The sequence below is a fragment of the Vitis vinifera genome, chromosome 13 (assembly GCF_030704535.1).
Source record: "Vitis vinifera cultivar Pinot Noir 40024 chromosome 13, ASM3070453v1".
Lineage (NCBI taxonomy): Eukaryota > Viridiplantae > Streptophyta > Magnoliopsida > Vitales > Vitaceae > Vitis > Vitis vinifera.
The window spans coordinates 20,784,625-20,795,628 of NC_081817.1; the positions used below are offsets into that span (position 1 = coordinate 20,784,625).

Below are 11,004 nucleotides of genomic sequence, written 5' to 3' on the forward strand. Positions count from 1 at the left end.
ACTGGATTATAGATATATAAACTAGAGCTATTTGGGTATTAATAACATATGTTCTTGGGACTCGATATGAATATTTGGATGTTTTTAGCTTTGAAGTAGTAGAAGCTATACAAGTAATAAATCTTTGGTTTTATTTAATATGGGATTGTGTTATAGTGGATACGTAGAAATTAATGGTAAAAGGCATGGGTGTAGAAGCCAATTTTGAGGTAGAAAAAGGATGGTGATTAAATTGGTTGATAGAATATAGCAGAGGCCACGTTAAAAGTGAAGGCAACTGCGGGAGAGTATTGGTACGGGAGGGGGGAGGACAGTGAAGAAGGCCGATGCTCCAATCTGTCTGTGATGGGGATGGCGTGAAACACATTTAAAGCTTGAGCAACTTGAAAATGGTAGTTGGGTCATGGGTGGCTGGGAGTGTCCTTGGAAGCTGCCGACATGGCCCATAAATTTATCATCATATAAATTGTTAGACAGCTCAAGTACATAAAAGTACGTACCATCTCAAGTTTCTCTCTCATCTGATTTGAAGAAGATTACTCGAAGAGAGAAGTTGAAAGTCTCAACCAAATCACATATACAAACAAAAAATAAAGAAAAAGATTAGATTTTTAACGGGGTTTGGTGATGAATGTGATTCTTACATGTTAACCAAACCAAACACACATGAACTTGAACCCTACGAGCTGACAGGGCAGCTCGAAGCCCGACATCCGCAGCAAAGTGCAATAAAAATAATTCAGGGTTCACAATCCAACAGAACTTCTTTTAGTTGAGTTAATTCTCTTTATTAATGAAAGAGTTGTATAAAAATTTTACAGTTTTTTTTTGCAGATATATGTAAGCTATAACTTTATCCCAGATAATAATTGGTTACCGCTCTTATAAATTCAGATGTTTTTAGTAGATTCAAGGACGAAACCGGGAGCTTTAAGGCATGACTGTGTGAAGATATCGAGGGAATGCTCTGCTTGTATGAAGCTTCCTACCTTTGTGTACAAGGTGAAACCACCTTGGAGCGGGCCAGAGATTTCGCATACAGACATCTTGGAAAGGCCCTTGAGTAAAACATAGATCAAAATCTTGCCTTTGAGGTGAACCAGGCCTTAGAGCTTCCATCGCATTGGAGAATGCCAAGGTTAGAGCCAAGGTGGTTCATAGATGTATATGAGAGAAGACAGGACATGAATCATATTTTGCTTGAGCTTGCTCAATTGGACTACAATATGGTGCAAGCCACACACCAGGAGGAACTAAGGCACATGTCTAGGTAAGTTTATCTACATTCTTAATGTTTTTGGGATCCAGTCAACGAACTCTATATCTTTTTCTTATATTTTTGTTGTCTCCCTTGGCTCCCATAAATCTGGTGGAGGAGTACACGACTTGGAGAGGAGTTAAACTTTGCTAGGGACAGGCTGATGGAGAGTTTCCTATGGACTGTGGGAGTGATATTCGAGCCTCAGTATGGATATTGTAGGAGAATGTCCACAAAAGTTAACACACTTGTAACAATAATTGATGATGTTTACGACGTTTAAGGTGCATTGGATGAACTCGAGCTTTTTACAGATGCTGTTGACAGGTTACTGTTTGTCTTACTGCCCATATCCTCTATGCATCATCTGCTTTTGATTAAGTTAGCTTCTCTAAAAATTCAGATTAATATCCACTTTACATATTTAGGTGGGATATCAATTCAATGGATCAACTTCCAGAATACATGAAGTTGTGCTTCCTTGCCCTCTACAACTCTATTAATGAAATGGCTTACGACGCTATTAAGGAACATGGTTTACACATCATTTCCTATCTTAGAAAAGTGGTATATATTGTGTGCAAATGTGAACTCATTCCATTTCTTTGCTATTAAATTTTGATGAGTTTCTATATGCTCTTTACATGCAAGTAGTATTCTTGACTCATTTGATTATGCTTAATCCTCCGCTGGGCAGACTTATGCTAGTCTTACTTATTGGAGGCAAAATGGTACTACAATGGATATAAGCCAACCCTGCAAGAATACATTAGCAATTCAAGGATTTCAATATCAGGTCCCCTAACACTAATCCATGGCTATTTTTTTGTTGCAAATTCAATAACCAAGGAGGCCTCGCAATCCTTACAGAAATATCACAGTATTATCCGTTGGTCATCAATGATTTTAAGGCTTTCAGATGATCTGGGAACATCACTGGTCTGCATGTTACTCTCTCACAATCTCCTTATGAGTCCTATAATGAAGGTTTCTGTGATTTCTTTCCATACCCTTGCAATGTTTTTTTTTTTTTTCTGTCCTTTTCCTAGTCAATACAATGTCACATGTATGAAACCGGTGCTTCTGAAGAAGATGCTCGCAACATAAGCTATTTGATTGGAGAGACATGCATGGAAGAAGCTAAATGAAGATAGAACAGCAGAGTCTCCATTCCCTGAAACTTTTATTGGAATTGCAACGAATCTTGCTAGGATGGCCCAGTGCATGTATCAGCATGGAGATGGGCATGGGATTGAAGATGGTGAAACTAAGGATAGATTGTTATCACTACTCGTTGAGCCCATTCCCTTAGACAATGACAAAAGGTTTCTAGTTTGAGTTCTGAATAATATTGAAAACCAAATTTGATATTCAGTCATGGGAAATTCTTGTAGATGTGATGTATTAATATGATTTAAAGTCGTGCTATAGGGGTTAAATGTAATTTTAGTACAAATAATGGAACCAAAATTTAACTTTTAGATAGTTGAAGTGATGTTAGCATCTTAGTTATATTTCGTGACAAATTAGGTATATAAAAAAGTTGCTTTTGAATGGATCATTTGTATGTCTTCAAGCATAATAAAAATTTGTATTCTTCTTTAATTTTCTATAGTCTACTATTTGAATTGTTTTCAATTTTTAAGTTCAAATAAACTCGTACCAAAGCTCGAACATGGATGAGAAGTAAGACGCTTCCATTTTAAGCCTCCAAATTAAGCAAAATTAACTTTGCTTTGTTCTCAAGATGTTGGGAGATTTTGGAGAAAGGATACATCAAAGCATATGCCAAAATTAGCAAATCCTATTGATTTTTTGGAAGATGGAAAATAAAAGTGATAAAGAAGGTTAATTTCCATGAATTATAAAGGCTCTTATGGCAACTTGACCTTTAACTAGTTTATCAATGTCAAGACCTAGGTTTCAAGGGAACTTGAAACCTCATATTTGATCCCAAAGTCAAAGGTTTGATCATAAGAGACTCACTAGTATAGTAAGTAATCAAAGTGGTCGACAATAATTATTCAATTTATCCAAAAAAACATTGATTCTTTCTCAATTTTCAGAAGATCATCTTATAATATTCCTATTATAAGTAGATCTAGAGGGCTAGGTAAGGGCAAAGTAAGGTCCAATCTCAAAATAGGAAAAAACATTGGGGGCTTAGTTACCCTTGGCAATCCAACACCCTAGTACTTTCCAAGAACCAAGTAAAACCTTAATGTTTTGGGATCCCTCCAACTCCCTATCATGTTCTTATATTTCTATTATTTTCTTTTGGCTCTTATATGTTGAGTATGTGGAAGCTTTGATACCATTTGTTAAGTAAGTGGAAGCTCCAATATCACTTGTTGGGCAAAAATCACAACATCCAAACACAATAGGAAATAATAAAATAAAATAGAAAGATAAAACATTTATACAGTTCAATGTAACACCTACATCTATGGGAAAGGAATATCAAACTTTTTATAAACATCAAGATTGCACACTTCAAATTCTCTCAACCATTTGCTATCAAAAAACCAATATACTTTTTGCTTATCTCTCTTTACTCTTTTCTTACTTTTTCTTCTCTTTATCTCTCTTTATGAATTTATCATAAAAACTACATATGTATAGAGTCCTATGGATTAACCCTAAACCAATAGTTTCCCAATCTTAATCAAACTTTAAAAAATAATTTACTAAAACACAAACTCTATAGATATTGAGTTTCCTAAAAAAATAAATAAATAATTTGAGTCAAATCTCAACACAATTTCCACCTTGACTCAAATTCTCTCAATATTACATAATCAATGAAAATAAACATGTGTCAAATTCAAATTCTTGTCAAACTTGACTCGATAAATCATTTTTGTCTTCTTCATAACTTCATTCCTTTTGCAAATACTTTCATCCTTATGCCAATGAGTACTCTTAGTTGAGAACGAAGTCTTGATCATCCTGTTGCGCTCTTCTACTTTGAAAACTTCTTTAATACTAACAAAAGACTCTTCATGGCTTGACTCTACTTTCATAGCTCCACTTAAAATTGTCTTTCCAATCAAAGTATAATTTTTTTTTTTTTACCTTTTTCCCTTTCATAGTTATCAAAGTACCTTTATTGATACTCATAATACCATTTTTTTTTAATAGAAAAATCATAACCTAGGGTGTCCACAACCCCCAAAGAAATTAAACTCCTCTTTAACTTGGGAATATACTCTACATTAGTTAATATCCTTACAACACCATCAAACATCCTCACTTTTATGGTAGCAATCCTAATGACTTTAATAAATGCAATGTGTCAAGTAAAAAGTTTTCAAACCTTAAAATCTCAAAGTTGAAAAACTCATAACCATTGTGTCAAGTAAAAATTTTCAAATTTTGACATGTGGTCAAAATTCATTTTGAATGTTCAGGAGGGGCAAAAGAGCGGAAGTTGATGATCTCTTAAGAGCAGAGAAATCAGATTATCCAATGAGGATAGTTTACTATTTTGGCATTTGTCATGAGCATCCTAGTGCATTTATTTTGAGTTATATTATAAATACAAATCCACACCATGAGTACATTGGTTTATATCCCAAGGGCTTCAAGTTTCGGAAGCATACTTTTGATAACATTGAACGGCTTGTGCCATATTTCCAGAAACACATTAATGATCCATGGCCAGAACAAGCACCGTCGATTCAATCAGTTGCTACCATGGTACCAATGAGAAGTCCTGTAGTTAGGGCACCTACAGGCAATGGTTGGGAAAACAACACTATCACCACCCAAGACCCACTCCAAGTGTGTGATGGTCATTTCAAACCTTAAATCCGATGGCTTAAAGTGTAACCTGACCTAAACAATTATCTTGTAACTGGAAGTTACCAATTACCAAATACTTGTTCAGAGTAGTGGAACAAAATTCTAAAATCTTCAAAACTTAACGTTAAAACTAAGCACCCATAAACCAAAATCCATTATCCAAATAGATTGCAAACTCAAACAATTCAAGTGCTAACAAAAATTTTCATAATCTCCAAATCTCAACTTCAAACTATCATAAAAAGTTTTAAAAGTTTAATATCTAAATAGCTTCCAAAAACCAAATAATCCAAATGAACATAAACTTATAAGCTACCAATGTCCAAAAATAGCATCCTAAGAAGAATCCTAATGATGACCATTCCCCGACCTAGCCATTACTCCTCACCTGAACTAAGAGTACCTGAAAAAATATCAACAAAGGGGAATGAGCTGAAAGCCCAATAAGGAACATTAATACAGTCCATGGATCAAATATTTCAAGTTCACTTGCAAAATAGGAGATATTATAACTAATTATTTTCATAAACCTTTGAGTCAGTTTTGGTAGAACATTCAAAACTTTTAATTGTACACTTTCATTTCTGTTTCAAACATTTTCATATTAAATTCAGTCAAAACATTCAAATCATTTATTTACTCTGGCCATCAAACATCAAATGGTGCCCAATTAGGTGAGACTTTTCAAATAGGTGGCTAGCCTCAAATTGTTCCTTTAAGGTGGACGAAACCAAACACTACTAGTATTAGTAACCTCTAACCAAACCCCTCGAGGCTGGGGTCCAAATCAATTACATTCTCCACCAAGAAATGTAAAGGTTAACTATTATATCCCGTTGACAAGGGCCAAACAAACCAGAGTCAAACACTTATTTCAATTATTCAAATTTGTAAAACATAATATCTCCACATTTCTCTGTTGTAAACAAAATGTAAGGTTCTAACATATTTTTCATGCAAAACATATTTGATCCATGCATAAAATGAATAATAACTCAAAATGTTTCCAAATAATGTATATAAAAATTTGTTTCTAAAAAAAAAACAACTGCATTAATTTCCCTTACCTCAAAAGAAGTCCTCAAAAACTTGGGAGAAAAATAATTCTGGAAAGTCTACTCTTCACCTAACAAAGTTTAAGAGAAATAACTATTACTATTTATCTAAAATTATAGGTTTGACAGTTTTAAAATTTTAGGTATTCAAATTAATGTTTTAATTATGAAAGATAATTTAATCTATTCTTATTTTAGAAAAATTAATAAATTTCTAATTCACATAAAACTTAAATTTTATTTTTAATTTATTTCTTGGGATGCAACATAATTTAATTAAACTATAATTTATTTCACTAATTAAATTCTATGCTATTTACTAACTTACACCCATCATTAGTATAATTATAATACCAAAAACTTTACTTCCTTTTATTTATAAATTCTATTATCTCACTTTCAAGTTTTTTTTTTTAACCTAACATAACCTACACAAAACAACTCTCCATTATTATAATATATATATAACCACCAAACACCATCCGTACACATCTTCCTTTATTATTAATATTACTATATTTTAGTTATTATTTTTTTTTCACCATTCTTCATCTTGCACAAGCACGCATTTTTTTAAAAAAAGCTTCCTCCAGTGCACACACGTTTTTTTTTCCTAATATTTTCTAATCCCTTAAGCCACATATAACAATATATTTATTTATTATTTTAAAAAAAAAAATTCATTACTTAGATATATTCATTTAAGAAATTTTGAATTTCCCTATTTGCATCAATAGAACAATCTATATTCCTAATTTCAATATTTTGACCTAAAAGTTTTAAATAGGTTAACCCTAACCTAAATCGAAATCTCCTAGAGAATCAATTTTTTTTTTTTTTCAAAAACTTAAGATTTCCCAATTTCTAACAATAAAACCACCAATAATCCTTAATTTCCAATATTTTGATATTAAAATGAATTTAAAAATAAACTAACCCTAATCTAAATTAATTTTTTTTTCAAAGAATAACTAGCGTGTTTAGAACTAAATAACGAATATAATATATTAATTTAGAGTTAGAATCTTACTTGGAAAAAAAAAACCTGAACTTCAACTCTGAATCTCTAACCCTTGAGCCCTACGATCTCCAATTCTCTACTTCTAGTTGATAAGGTTTTTTGAATGAAGAAGACAAAAGGAAAAGTCCAATTTATACCTAGGATTTTTAATTGTAAAAGGACCCTTTCATCCTTAATGAATTTAATAAATTACTTAATTACTTTATAAATTACTATTTTACCCCTAGATTAAATTTTGGGGTGTTACATCATTCCCTCCTTAAAAAAAGTTTAGTCCTCTAAACTTGACATACCTGGGTCTTGAAAAAGATGTGGGTGCTTTTCTCTCATATTCTCTTCTAATTCCCAAGTGGCTTCTTGAATACTGTGATTTCTCCATTGGATTTTTACTAACTTGACAACAGCATGACGTGGTACCTTGTTCATCACATCCACAATCTAAATAGGCACCTCTTCATAGGTCAAGTCCTAAAAAATTTGAATAGGCTCCAACTCCACAACATGAGAGGGATCATAAATATATTTCCTCAAAGTCGAAACATGGAATACATTATGAATCTTAGATAGACTTGGGGGGCAAGGCCACTTTATAAGCCAAAGTGCCTACTCTTTTTAATACCTCAAATGGTCCCACAAAACGAGGATTGATTTCTCTTTTCTTCCAAATCTCATTGTAGACTTCATAGGTGAAACTTTCAAGAAAACATGATCACCCACCTCAAACTTCAAATCTCTTATGCGATTATCAACATAACTCTTCTGTCTACTTTGTGCCGCTTTCAATCTTTCTTTAATTAAAGAGACCTTTTCAACAGTCAACTGCACAAGTTCAGGCCCTAAAAGTTTCTTCTTTCCAACATTATCCCAACAAACAGGAGATCAACATCTCCTACCATATAACACCTCAAAAGGTGTCATCCCAATGCTAGCTTGAAAGTTATTATTGTAGACAAACTCCACTAGGAGCAAATAATCATCCCAATTACCTTTTAGGTCCAAAGCACAAGCTCTCAACAAATCTTCCAAGACTTGAATTACCCTCTCTGATTGATCATCAGTCTGCAGATGAAAAACAGTACTAAAACTCAACTCAGTACCTAATGCTTTCTATAAACTATGCGAAAATCTAGAAGTGAAATGAGGATCTTGGTTTTACACTATAGAAATAGGTACACCATGCATTCTCATAATCTCCTTAATATAAAGAGAAGCCAAATGATCCATAGAAGAATTGACTTTCATAGGTAGAAAATGAGCAGACTTTGTCAGTCGATCCATAATTACCCAAATAGCATTATTACCCCCTAAGGTTCTTGGCATTCTTGTCACAATGTCCATGGTAATATGTTCCCATTTCCATTCAGGAATAGAAAGTGGTTATAATGATCGTGTTTGTTGTTGATGCTCAACTTTCACCTGTTGGCACACCAAACATTGAGCCACAAATCTTGCAATATCCCGCTTCATACCTAGCCACCGATAATTTTGCTTCAAATTTCTATTCATTTTCGTCTCTCCTGGGTGGATCGCAAACTTAGAACAATGAGCTTCCTCCAATAGCTCTTTCCTTAAATCTCTATCATTTGGGACACAAATTCTAGTCCCAAATCTCAAAATCCCATCATCTGCTAAGACAAAGTCAGGCTTACTACCCCTCTTAACTTCCTCCATAAGTTGCACTAATTGCATATCATTCTTTTGTAGGGTCTTAATTCTCTCAACCAAGACCGGTTGCACTCTAAAGTTCACTACAAGAGCTCTCGAGTCCAAAACTCTTATATGGACTTGTAAACTCCTTAAATCTTCCAATAATTGCCTCTGGCAACCTCTAATAGTTGCTAAGGAACCAACAGATTTCCTGCTCAAGGCGTCAACCACAACATTCACCTTCCCTGGGTGATATTGAATAATGTAGTCATAGTCTTTAAGTAGTTCAATCCACCTTCTCTATCTCATGTTCAATTCCTTTTGGGAAAATAAATACTTCAAACTCTTATGATTTGTGAATATCTCACAAGTTTCACCAAAAAGAAAATGTCTTCAAATCTTAAGTGCAAAAACAACTGTAGCTAACTCCAAATCATGAGTATGATAATTTCGTTCATAAGGCTTCAACTGTTTAGAAGCATAAGCTACAACTTTCCCATGTTGCATAAGAACAACCCAAACCTTGACGAGAGGCATCACTATACACCACAAACCCTCCTAAGCCTGAAGGGATAGTCAAAATAGGAGCTGTCACTAATCTGTTCTTTAACTCTTGGAAACTATGTTCATAATCATTAGACTACTCTAACTTAACCCCTTTATAAGTCAACCTGGTTAGAGGTAGGGCGATCTTAGAGAACTCCTCAATAAACCACCTATAATAACTAGTCAATCCTAAGAAACTTCAAATCTTGATCATAGTATTAGGTCTCCTCCAATTTGACACAACATCTACATTTCTAGGGTCAATAGAGATGCCATCCTTGGTCACCACATGCCCAAGGAAAGAGACTTTGTCTAACCAAAACTCACACTGCTTTAGTTTAGCATACAATTGCTTATCTTTGAGAGTCTGTAATACAATACTCAAATGACGCTCATGTTCCTCCCTACTATTTGAGCACACCAAAATATAATCTATAAAAACTACCACAAACCGATCTAAATAGGTCTTGAATATCCTATTCATTAAGTCCATAAAAGCAGCAGGTGCATTAGTCAAACCAAAAGGCATAACCAAGAACTCATAATTCCCATATCTAGTTTGAAAAGCAGTCTTGGGTACATCTTCACTTCTAACCCTTAACTGATGATAACTAGATCGAAGATCAATTTTAGAGAACACACATGTACCCTGACGTTGATCAAACAAATCATCAATTCGAGGAAGGGAATACTTGTTCCTCACTGTCACCTTATTCAACGCTCTATAATCAATGCAGAGTCTTATAGATCCATCATTCTTCTTTATAAATAAAACAAGAGCTCCCTAAGGTGAAACACTAGGCCTAATGAAGCCCTTATCTAACAACTCTTGAAGTTGAATCTTCAACTCCTTAAGCTCTATAGGTGCCATCTTGTAAGGGGCCTTAGAGATAGGAGCTGACCCTGGTGCCAAATCAATAGTGAACTCCACTTCCCTCTCTGGTGGCAAGCCAGGTAGATCCTCTAGAAAGACATCAGGATAGTCCCTTACAATGGGTATGTTTTCCAACTTTAAATCTTTTTCCTCATTCACAACACAAGCCAAAAAGCCTTGACAACCTTTCTTGAGCAAAGAACTAGCTCGCAAGGCTAAGATCATACGCAGTGGTTTGTCCACATGTTTCCCCTCAAAACTAAAATCAAGCTTATTAGGAAAGCTAAACATCACTCTTTTCCCAAAACAATCAATAGATGCATGGTATGAAGCTAACCAATCCATTCCCAAAATCACATCAAAATCCTGGAGGTCAAGAAGTACTAAGTCAACTGTCATCTCTCTATACCCAATCATCACACAATAATCTCTAATTATTTTACTAGCCATAACAAAATCTCCCAAGGAACCAGTAACAAATAAATCAAAGTCCATGTTATCAATCAGCATACCCAACAAACCAACAAAAGATACTGAAACAAAAGAGTGCATTGAACCAGGATCAATTAAGGCTCTAGCAAATAAGGTGTGAATTCAAAGAGTACCTGTCACCACATCAAAATTAGCCTAAGCATCTCTATGAGTCATAGCAAATACCCGCCCTTGAGTCTTGGGCTTCTGTCTATCCTTTTTATTCTCCTTCTTAGGCTTCCCAAATACAAACTTCTTATTCTTTGGACAATCCCAAACCATATGTTCCTATTTTTCATAACCAAAACAAGCTCCTATTTCTTTGTAG

At 34.2% G+C, this 11,004-nt stretch overlaps 1 pseudogene; it reads left to right on the forward strand.

Annotated features, from left to right (window-relative positions):
• The first annotated feature begins 644 nt into the window (after window positions 1-644).
• On the forward strand, window positions 645-2,596 carry LOC132254912 ((-)-alpha-terpineol synthase-like; annotated as a pseudogene).
• The last annotated feature ends 8,408 nt before the right edge of the window (window positions 2,597-11,004 follow it).